Source organism: Bubalus kerabau, chromosome 23 (genome assembly GCF_029407905.1).
Source record: "Bubalus kerabau isolate K-KA32 ecotype Philippines breed swamp buffalo chromosome 23, PCC_UOA_SB_1v2, whole genome shotgun sequence".
NCBI lineage: Eukaryota > Metazoa > Chordata > Mammalia > Artiodactyla > Bovidae > Bubalus > Bubalus kerabau.
Genome location: NC_073646.1, coordinates 4,164,945 through 4,175,844, shown reverse-complemented (window position 1 = coordinate 4,175,844; position 10,900 = coordinate 4,164,945). Strand labels below are relative to the sequence as shown.

At 43.8% G+C, this 10,900-nt stretch overlaps 1 protein-coding gene across 2 annotated transcripts in view; it reads left to right on the top strand.

Annotated features, from left to right (window-relative positions):
• CREBBP (CREB binding protein) overlaps positions 1-10,900 on the top strand; it is a 118,745-nt gene that overhangs the window by 999 nt on the left and 106,846 nt on the right. The window lies entirely within an intron of this gene.

The window sequence follows — 10,900 nt, the reverse complement described above, 5'->3', positions numbered from 1 at the left end:
TACGACTTATAAGTTTCTTGGAATGTGCTTCCTGGGAAAATGCTTAGTGCTATTTTGAAAACTCTTGTCGCTGGTCACCTAAGCCATTCCATTTTTCACAACCCAGAACTTCTTAGCAAGATGTCATAAAAGTTGCTGTGGAGTGTTAATTTCACGTGTATAACTTCGGAAGACAGTTAAATAGCAGATTCATCTGGGCCGCAGTCTCCAGGGGAGCTTGTGTTGTTCTTACAATGTACATATATATATATATATATATGTATATATATAAATTATGTTCAGGAATGTCGGAGTTACCATTAAAAAAATTTTTTTTATTAGAGTATTGAATAAATTTTTTAGACAGCTTGTCTGGAGACTTTCTTCGGTACTCATATCAGTTGCCTAAGAGAAGTATTTTAGTTTTCTATTGGTTTAATGGTTCTGGGTTTTTCTGGGCTGGTTCACGGTAGCGTTATGTACTAGTTATGTTTCCTCTTTCAGAGCTCTCCTTTGCAGTAAAACGCAAACTTGTGCTCTGCTGCCCATGATTTGATTCCCAGCGTTGCTTGCATTTCTTCAGTACGGTCTTGCAGTAGCAGCATCTGAAAATCAGTTTATAATGAATGGGTCCAAATTGAATTATATTGCTGCAGCAGTGCCTTCAGATTTGCAGTAGACACAGCTGTTCAGCTTGTGCAAATATTTCTTTGACCACTAGCGTTTTTCTACTAGTGGTCTAAATATCTCTTTCTCCTGTTGAGACAAAACTTGAATTTTGTGGCTGCAGTTTTAATACAATTCCTAGACTATTATTTAATGTGGAAGTGAGAGAAACAATCAAAAACAAAAAATCAGTCATGAGATTCTTGTCTGGTTGAAATAAATTTGTTAAGCAGTGGAGAGGAATGAGTAAGTCTGGTGGGTGATATGTAAGTCACTAATAATACTCTATTTAAAAGCTGATAAAGAATTGAGTTTGATGTTAATTTTGTAAAATCGGCTTATCTGAAGTGAGAGATGTGGGAGCAGGCAAGAGTTAAATGCTCTGATTTCACTCCATGAAAATACTATGATTTTACTGCAGAATAGATCTCCTTTGCTTCATTAATCTTGACATGTTTGAGTGAAAAATCTTTGAACATATGAAATGTAGATCATACCAGACAAGTTCGGCCTTGAAGCTTGTCCTCTGAAACTGGTAACTTTTGAATGGCTTTGCAGCTTTGCTTTTGTTAAATGAGGTTATTTTAGATTTTGTTTTATAAAGAGGGACAAATTAGTAACATGACACTTTAACAGAAAGGCTTGTTGCACTATATACTTTCAGCTGTTTCCAGGATGGTGCACAATGGATTGGCCTTTGGGGCAGTTCTGTTCCTGGATGGTTAGATACTTAATGTGCTGCTAATCACAACAGAGTTTTATCAAAAAGGATTTTCTACTCTTGACCACTTTTTTCCCCTTCTTTCCAGTTTTGACCCTTCTAAGGCACGGGGGCTCTTTTGTGAATATGGAACAAAAAAATCAGTTTTTAATGGCTCTGTTTAAATAATCCAAAGAATAAATTCACCATTATATTTATGTTGGGTCCTTGGTTGCATATTCGTCACCGTCACATTGTTGTGAAATGGTCCGTTAGTGTGGGGGCCATGGAAGGCCCACATGTTCAATCACCATTGAACATGTTAAACAAGGTGTAACTTTGTTTCCCATAATTGCTAGTCTAAAACAGAGATTTTAAGGACATACATTAAAGCAAATAAAGGACTAAAGGAATTACATTACATGCACAGAGTGGAAGCATTTGAATAGATGGAAAAGCAGGGAGAGACCTGGCAATATCATTCTAAGAGACTCAGCCTCATTTTAATGAGGGGATGTGTGTTTGTGGTTTCTGGGATAAAGTTCGGCCAGGCAGAGCAAGGTGTGTTCCCTGCTCATGGGATAAAATTTGAGGGAGGGGCGCTCCGAATGGGAAGAGCTGAAGGGTTAGGCGGAGCAGGAGGTGGCCTTGGTGGCCTGAGAAGCAGGAGGGACTCAGATGGTCATGATCCAGTGCGTGTCTCTGGGGACTGGCCTGCGGAGCCATCCTGTCTGTCAGCTGAGTCTGGTGGGTAGGCTGTGAGCCCCCGAGCATAGTACACCTGATGCTGGGGAGCTGATCAGCTAGGATGCTGCCTGCAGGGCGCTTGCAGTCCAGCCGGGGGAGCGTGGATGTGCGCAGGGCCCAGTAAGGTAAGGTGGGATCTCTGATCAATGCCATTGCCACCAGTGACAGGTGGGAGAGGTCAGTGCAGGCTGGGGAGATCAGGGGACGATTCTAAGGAGAACATGCGGAGGTGATGCAGAAATAGGAAAGGTGCCCCAAAAGGTAGCAAGAGGAGGAAGGGAAAGCAGTGCTTTTCACCCACACCTAGCCTTTCTTCTGGAGTGGCACAGAATTTGATGGCATTTGATGTTGCTGAAGTAGCCTTTTCTTGTTTTACATTGAGGACGTAGATGCTTTCTCACAATTGTCATCTTCATTGACTTGGCACCCTTTATGAGCAGTGAGACCAGTATATAGTTTGTTGTGTGTTCTGGAAATTTTTGTGTTTAATATTTCCACATTAAAACAGCGTATTACTGTCTTGCAGCAGCAGGGATTCATGATTTAACAGTATGGAAGAAATACCTAGGCAAGCAGTAGAGGTTTTTTTTTTTGGTCAGCTTTATTGAGGCCAAATATACATTCAACAAATCTACTATAAAAGTTTGTAGGACTGCCTTCTGAAAGTTGAATATAGGTATATTTCATCTCATGCTGTATACGTGTTGCTAGTGTGTATTAGTTGCTCAATCATGTATGACTCTTTGTGACCCCATGGACTGTAGCCTGCCAGGCTCCTCTGTCCATGGAATTCTCTAGGCAAGAATACTGGAGTGGGTTGCCATTTCCTACTCCAGTAAATGTCCCTAAGCAGTTGTGGTTACATTGTATACTGTGAATCCCTTTACATGCAATAGAAAACTGTATTTAAAGACACTTGGTGTAAATACCATTACCAACCAAAATGCCTTTTACAGCAAAATGATGACCTTTTAGGTTTACATCTCAAGAGTTCTTTTCTCCCCATCACTTCAGTTTGATCCTCAACAGCATCCTGTCAGGTGGGAAGGGAAAATACTGTTTCTGCCAATTCCGGGTGAGAAATCAGACTTGGGAGAGGTGATCTACTGAAAGAAATGCAAAGGGTGAAAGCCAGAACCTAACCTAGATCCTTAAAGTCTGTATATTCATCTTGTGAATCTGCACCCAGAAACCCAGAATTTACTTGAATCGTGAACTCAGGGGACTACGCACTTAGCAAGTTTCAGTAGCGTAACCAGCAAGTGGGGCAGTTTGTCAGCAGCGTTACGGGGATGTTGGGGGCGGGTGGTTGGCGTGGGCAGGCAAGAGTGTGCTCCTCTCCAGGGGCAGGGGCGCCCCCTCCCCTCTGTTCTGGCGCTGCAGGATGTTATCCAGGGTGTACACGGTCTCACCTGTTAATTGCAGTGGATAATTGAGGACCGGTCTCGGGTTTTTTCGTGTCTTTACTACGTGCCAGCTAAATAGGAGCTGTGAGTTTTTGCAGAGACTTCTAGGGCTAGGGCTTTTCATGACTTTGCTTAGCTTTTACTTGGTAGAAAAGTAGGGATTCTTGGATAACTGAGAGGGATGAGGACAGTGGCCACATTTGAAGTTACTTGGGGTGGGGGTAAGTATGAATCCCACCAGGGGAGTTGTCACAGTAGAGCAAAAGATTGGGAATCATCCCTGCTTAACGCTTGAATTTGATTGTGTGATTCTCCAGCATGGTTGAGAATGACTTGTAAAGGGACTTAGGCTTAATCCTATAGTCGGAAGTTAATGCTTGTATTGTTAGCCTGTGTTTTTACAACTTCTGACTTGTGCCATTGTAGTTGTGTGACAAAGTATGTGATTACTTGGGGCTATGGAAGTGCCGACTTTGTGTTTTCACTTAATGTGTTTGAAGACAAATAGTTAAAAATGATTTTGCCAAAGCGTGCCTTCCTTCCCTTGTTAATATGAAATGTTCCTTACTGTGAGCTGTTCAATAGGAGGAAGGCTTGCTTTCAGCCAGGTTAGTTGTTGGTGTATCCTTAGTCAGGACAGCACCTCTTCATCTCATTCAAACCAGCTCTTCGGTATATTCCAGGGACACGTAAGGAAGTGTTGCTCAAGAGCAGATTTGTGCTCAGGAGAAATTGGGCATGGCTGAGGCTCTTGCCTGCAGACTCTCCCCAGCCTTCCTGTGCTCTGGGCTCTGAGTCTTGGAGGGTCTGCAGCATCATTCCCAAGTGCGTGGGTCACACACCGTTTCTGTAGAGGGTCAGAGGACAGAATTTCGGCTCCGCAGGCCACGTGGTCTCTGCCACAGCTGCTCACTCAGTGCTGCCACTTCAACGTGAAAGTGGCTCTGGGTGGTATGTCCACGGATATGCCAGGAAACTAGTAAAACTCTGGTTTCAGAAACTGGCAGCCGGGGGTTTGGCCTTGAGGCTGCAGTTTGTGACTCCAAGGTGATGCGGCACTGGTGCTCTGAGGATTTTCAGTTTCCTCAGGTGTGGAATAGAACGAGCATTCCCTTCCCCAGGGGCTAGGTGAGATGATGTGTGAGAGGTGCCCTGTCCGGACAAGGGGAAGCGGGTGCACTTTGTAGCCACGTTTGCTGGTGGTTCTGGAAGCAGTAGCAGCCCCATGCACGCATCCACACGGGACACCAGTGGGCAGGTCTGTTGTAGTGGAGCACATTCAGCATATAGCCAGGAATTCTTCCATCAGCACTATTGATTTTTTTGCCTCCATTTTCAACTGTTTTTTTTAATAGGAACACGATGGCCATGAAATTTTAAAATTGCAGAAATTTAAGCAGTGTGGTATGTTCTGAAAATTCTTACTAATTTTGAAGCATATGTCACGGACTGTTTAGGCAGCCAGCGTGTGAATCTGTTGACTTAGTGTGTGTATCACACTTCTGTCTGAGGTGCCCCTTATGTCATAAGTGTACAGAGGATCCGGGTGACGCCTTCTAGTAGCTTAGAACTGTGTTGACGAAGAGAAGACTAAGAAACAGAACTTGAGAAAAGAATGTAAAATGCAATTAGGTGCCCAAATGCACAACTCAGAAAGGGCAATTGAAGGAAGCTTCCTTTACTCCCCTGCTTTTTACTGAGTGCTCCTTGTGCAGAAGCCCAGGGCTGGGTGTCCAGGAGGGGGTGGCACCAGAGGCAGGCACTTGGTGGTCTTTTCTTTGAAGCCCGCACCCTGGGAAGTCTGCTGGTTTTCTATACTTTCTGTGTGCAGGGAAAAGCGCTCTGGCTACTCAGAGAATTTCCTCTCTATGGGTGTGATCTTGGCCCATGGCCTGCACCTAAGTCCTTTCAGGTTGTCCCAGCTGGCCTCTCAGATGCCCTCAGGCTCCTGGCCATGCCTTCTTGATTTTCAGCACGTCTGCCCAGTGTCCCCTGAGCCCTTCCCCTAGTGGCACGTCCCTCATCAGAAGACTGTCCCATACCTGGGGGGCTCTCAGGGTCTGGAGTGGTGTTCACAGCTCCTGCACAAACTGGGAAGCAGGGGGTGAGGGGTGCCACACTTTCCCCGTCCAGTCTAGGTTTAGCTTTCAGGAATTGTCATGTCACAGCAAAGCATCTTTGCAGGATGTCCGCACCTGCACCAGTGCCTGTTGGGGACGCTGGCGACTTTCCGTGGGGTGTGATTGCCAACAGGGGTGCTGGGGAAGAGCCATGTGCAAGGGTTGCCCAGTTCGAGCTTTGACTGGAAGAGTTGGGAATCGGGGTGGGGGGGGGTCGGCAGTTCTTTAGGAAAGGCATGGAAGTAAGCAAAAGTGGCTTTTTTTCCGTGTTCTTAGACAATACACAGAATGACTGCTGCTGATTTAGAAAAATCTGCCTTTAGGGTGTTTTCTTGTTCTAAATTTGGGAATTAAGGCTATTTTTGAGCTCTATGTCTAAAAGTCAAATTCCTGTCTTTTAAAACCTTACCCTTAGAAAGACTTGGATATCATCCCATGTGTCATTTTCCCCCGTGTTTCATTTCCATTAATCAAAAGAATGTTTAGTTGAACTATCGCTAAGAATAGTAAAATCTAATGCTGAAGAAATTTTCACTTGGTTAAATCTGACTTTCCTATTTCTAGATGTCCCGTCTGCTGCTGTTTGACAGTCTCTTAATTTGCCAGTCTTTCTAATACACCTGTGCCTTAGTTTATGTAGTAGGTGTTTCTTAATAGTTGGAGCTGTTTAAAGGGGTTGTACAATTCTGTTGTGAAGTAAAATCTTTATATAGTTCAACAGCTTCCTTTTGCACTGCCCCCAAATATTTTGAATTTTTTAAAAATCAAAACTGTACCACCTGGACATGTTTTAATTTTGTAGTTAGAATACCCAGTGAAATCACAAGAAAAATAAGCTACTATTTTTTATAATAGCCTGTAGAGTGAGGCTTGGGCCATATTTGAATAACGTGGATTTTGGTGGATTTATCAACAAACTTCATGATAACACTCAGGAACTATAGAAATACATCAGATAATTGGGGTTTGCTTTGACAATCATGGGCTATATGAGTTTGACCCCTATTTCTTTGCATTGATTGCTAAGGAAGGCTTTCTTATCTCTCCTTGGTATTCTTTGGAACTCTGCATTCGGATGAGTATATCTTTCCTTTTCTCCTTTGCCTTTAGCTTCTTTTCTTGTCTCAGCTATTTGTAAGGCCTCTTCAGACAACCATTTTGCCTTTTTGCATTTCTTTTTCTTGGGGATGGTCTTGATTACTGCTTCCTGTATAATGTCACGAACCTCTGTCCATAATTCTTCATGCACTTTATCAGATCTAATTCCTTGAATCTATTTGTTACTTCTACTGTATAATTGTAAGGGACTTGATTTAGGTCATACCTGAATGGTCTACTGGTTTCCCCTGCTTTCTTCAACTTAAGTCTGAGTTTTGCAATAAGGAGTTCATGATCCGAGCCAGAGGAAAACAGTAGAATGGAAAAGACTAAAGATCTCTTCAAGAAAATTAGAGATACCAAGAGAACATTTCATGCAAAGATGGGTGCAATAAAGGACAGAAATGGTATGGACCTAAGAGAAGCAGAAGATATTAAGAAAAGGTGGCAAGAATGCACAGAAGAACTATACAAAAAAGATCTTAATGACCCAGATAACCACGATGGTGTGATCACTCACCTAGAGCCAGGTATCCTGGAGTCCGAAGTCAAGTGGGTCTTAACTTGAAGTGTCACTATGAACAAAGCTAGTGGAGGTGATGGAATTCCAGCTGAACTATTTCAGTCCTAAAAGATGATGCTGTTAAAATGCTGCACTCAATATGCCAGCAAATTGGAAAACTCAGCAGTGGCCACAGGACTGGAAAAAGTCAGTTTTCATTTCAATCCCAAGAAAGGCAATGCCAAAGAATGTTCAAGCTACCACACAATTGCACTTGTCTCACGCTAGCAAAGTAATGCTCAAAATTCTCCAAGCTAGGCTTCAACAGTACGTGAACCGAGAACTTCCAGATATTCAAGCTGGATTTAGAAAAGGCAGAGGAACCAGAGATCAAATTGCCGTCATCTGCTGGATCATCGAGAAAGCAAGAGAGTTCCAGAAAAACATCTACTTCTGCTTTGACTATGCCAAAGCCTTTGACTTTGTGGATCGCAAGAAACTGGAAAATTCTTAAAGAGATGGGAATACCAGACTACCTTACCTGCCTCCCAAGAAACCTGCATGCAGGTCAAGAACCAACAGAACCAGACATGGAACAATAGACTGGTTCCAAATTGGAAAAGGAGTACATCAAGGCTGTATATTGTCATCCTGCTTATCTAACTTATATGCAGAGTACACCGTGTGAAATGCCCGGCTGGATGAAGCACAAGCTGGAATCAAGATTGCTGGGAGAAACATCAATAACCTCAGATATGCAGATGATACCACCCTTATGGCAGAAAGCAAAGAGGAACTGAAGAACTTCTCGATGAAAGCGAAAGAAGAGAGTGAAAAGGCTGGCTTAAAATTCACCATTCCAAAAACTAAGATCATGGCATCCAGTCCCATCACTTCATGGCAGACAGATGGGGAAAGGATGGAAAAAGTCAGAGACTTATTTTCTTGGGCTCCAAAATCACTGCAAATGGTGACTGCAGCCATGAAATTAAAAGATGCTTGCTCCTTGGAAGACAAGCTATGATCATTCTAGACATCATATTAAAAAACAGAGGCATTACTTTGCTGACAAAGATCCATATTGTCAAAGCTCTGGTTTTTCCAGTAGTCATGTATGGATGTGAGATTTGGACCATAAAGAAAGCTGAGCACCGAAGAATTGATGCTTTTGAACTGTGGTGTCGGAGAAGACTCTTGAGTGTCCCCTGCAAGGTGATGAAGCCAATCAATCCTGAAGGAAATCAGTCCTGAATATTAATTGGAAGGACTGATGCTGAAGCTCCAATTCTTTGGCCACCTGATGCAAAGAACTGACTCATTGGAAAAGACCCTGATGCTGGGAAAGATTGAAGGTAGGAAGGGAAGGGGACGACAGAGGATGAGATGGTTGGATGGCAGCACCGACTTGATGGACATGACTTTGAACAAGCTCTGGGAGTTGGTGATGGACAGGGAAGCCTGGTTTGCTGCAATCCATGGGGTCGCAAAGAGTTGGACACAACTGAGCGACTGAACTGAACTGAACTGAGTTTGACCCAGTTCCTTTGGATTAAAATATTTTGAGTGTTTGTCACTTGATTAAAAGTAGAACCTTCTAACCATGACTCAGAGTTGAAGAAAATGTCAGAGCTTTTTATACTGGAAGGCAGGCAGTGTGGTAGTGAAGAAGGAGCTTGGCTTCCACTTAGTGGACACTGGACCTTGGTATCCAGCTCTTCAGCTCTGTGACTTGGACCAATGACTGTACATTAGAATTTGGTTGGGGAGGATGGATCTCATGTCTAAAAGGGAGTCTTTCCCCCTAAAATTTTGCATTTCTTCTCAGTTTGATTAGCTTTGCATATTGGGCTCCTGTGTGCTTCCCAGATCGTGCAGTGGTAGAGAATCCACTTGCCAGTGCCGGAGATGCAACAGATGTGGGTTCGATCCCTGGGCCAGGAAAATCCTCTGGAGTAGGAAATGGCAACCCACTCCAGAATTCTTGCCTGGAAAAATCCCACAAGAGCTTGGCCAGCTACAGTCCAGTCCTTGGGGAGTCAGACATGAGTGAGTGCACACAGAGAGAGACAGACAGACAGACAGACAGACACACACACACACACGGTTCCTGTGGCTTCTGTCATTTAGCCAGGTGCAGTGGCTCTTACTGTTGTATCATTGTGTGGGAAAGGACTAGATTCGTTTTCCTCCTGGGCTGGTGAGGACGGGCTGATGTAGGTGAGGGGTCTGACCCAGAACCAGATCCGTGGACGTCCTCACTGAGCACACAGAAGATGCCGCTGCTGCTGGTTCCCATGGAGCACCAGGGCCAGCGCGGCCTCCGCCCCTGCCAGCAGAGGAGTGAGTGAGAGCTGAGATTGAAGTCCCAGGACATGGGTGCGAGCGTGACACACTTCACTCAGTCTGTGTTCGTAGTTTAAAATTGTTCTTTATTGGAAAATTGAAGTCTAAATGGAACTGTTTTTCTAGTATTGTTTCAGAACAAGGACTTGACTTAAGTTAGGACTTGCGGGGAAAGAAAGTGAGCACAGAGAAACTATACAAATGGTCTTTCTTTTTTAGAGAACAGAGTTAGGGGAAAAAACGTCCTTTGAGTCACTGTCCAGTTTAGTCAGGCTGATTGGTTGAAAGAAATATCAGTGAAATTTAATTTCCTCTTTGATTCAGCAACCACTGATCTTGAAAGGGGTGGATTCAGCTGCTTGCTGTTTTGTGGCGTTTTCTATTCCTGCAGATTCCGTAATAGGAAGTGACTTCAGTGGAGTTTACTATTTTTTCCATTCTAGATTTTTGTTGTTGTTGTTTAGTTGGCAAGTTGTGTCTGACTCTTTGGACCCCGTGGACGTAGCCCACCAGCCCCCTCTGTCCATGGGATTTCCCAGGCAAGTATACTGGAGAGGATTACTATTTCCTCCTCCAGGGGATCTTCCCACCCCAGGGATCGAACCCGAGTGTCCTGCATTAGTACATGGGTTTTTACAAACTCTGAGCCACCTACGTATTTTAGGTATGGCAGTTTATGGATTTTGCTAGTAAAGATTGCCCCATGGTGGACAAAGAATTTTTCTCCCTAATTTGTGTTCATCTTTACATTGGATCTTTTTTACATTTTATTTAGTTGTAATTTTTATTGAAAATAACAAAAGAGGCATAAAGCTCTGATAGATTGTCTGTGTTGTTTTGGTTGTGCCTCTACTGCTGTTGCGGAGAAGGCGATGGCACCCACTCCAGTGCTCTTGCCTGAAAAATCCTGTGGACGGAGGAGCCTGGAAGGCTGCAGTCCATGGGGTCGCTGAGGGTCGGACATGACTGATCAACTTCACTTTCACTTTTCACTTTCATGCATTGGAGAAGGAAATGGCAACCCACTCCAGTACTTTTGCCTGGGGAATCCCAGGGACAGCGGAGCCTGGTGGGCTGCTGTCTATGGGGTTGCACAGAGTCGGACACGACTGAAGCGACTTAGCAGCAGCAGCAGCTACTGCTGTTGGGATTGTTTTTTGTTTGAAGAGCAGAATCCACCCAGAGTTGAACTTCTCTTTTAAAAATCTCTGAGAAAATCGTATTGAAAGATTAACTCCTTGTTTTAGCTCACAGTGATGACTTTTTCAGTCTGAAAGTTGAAGGAAAAACTGGTTCCTTCTCAACAGTAAGAATGGTTTTGGACATTTCCTTTGTTGGA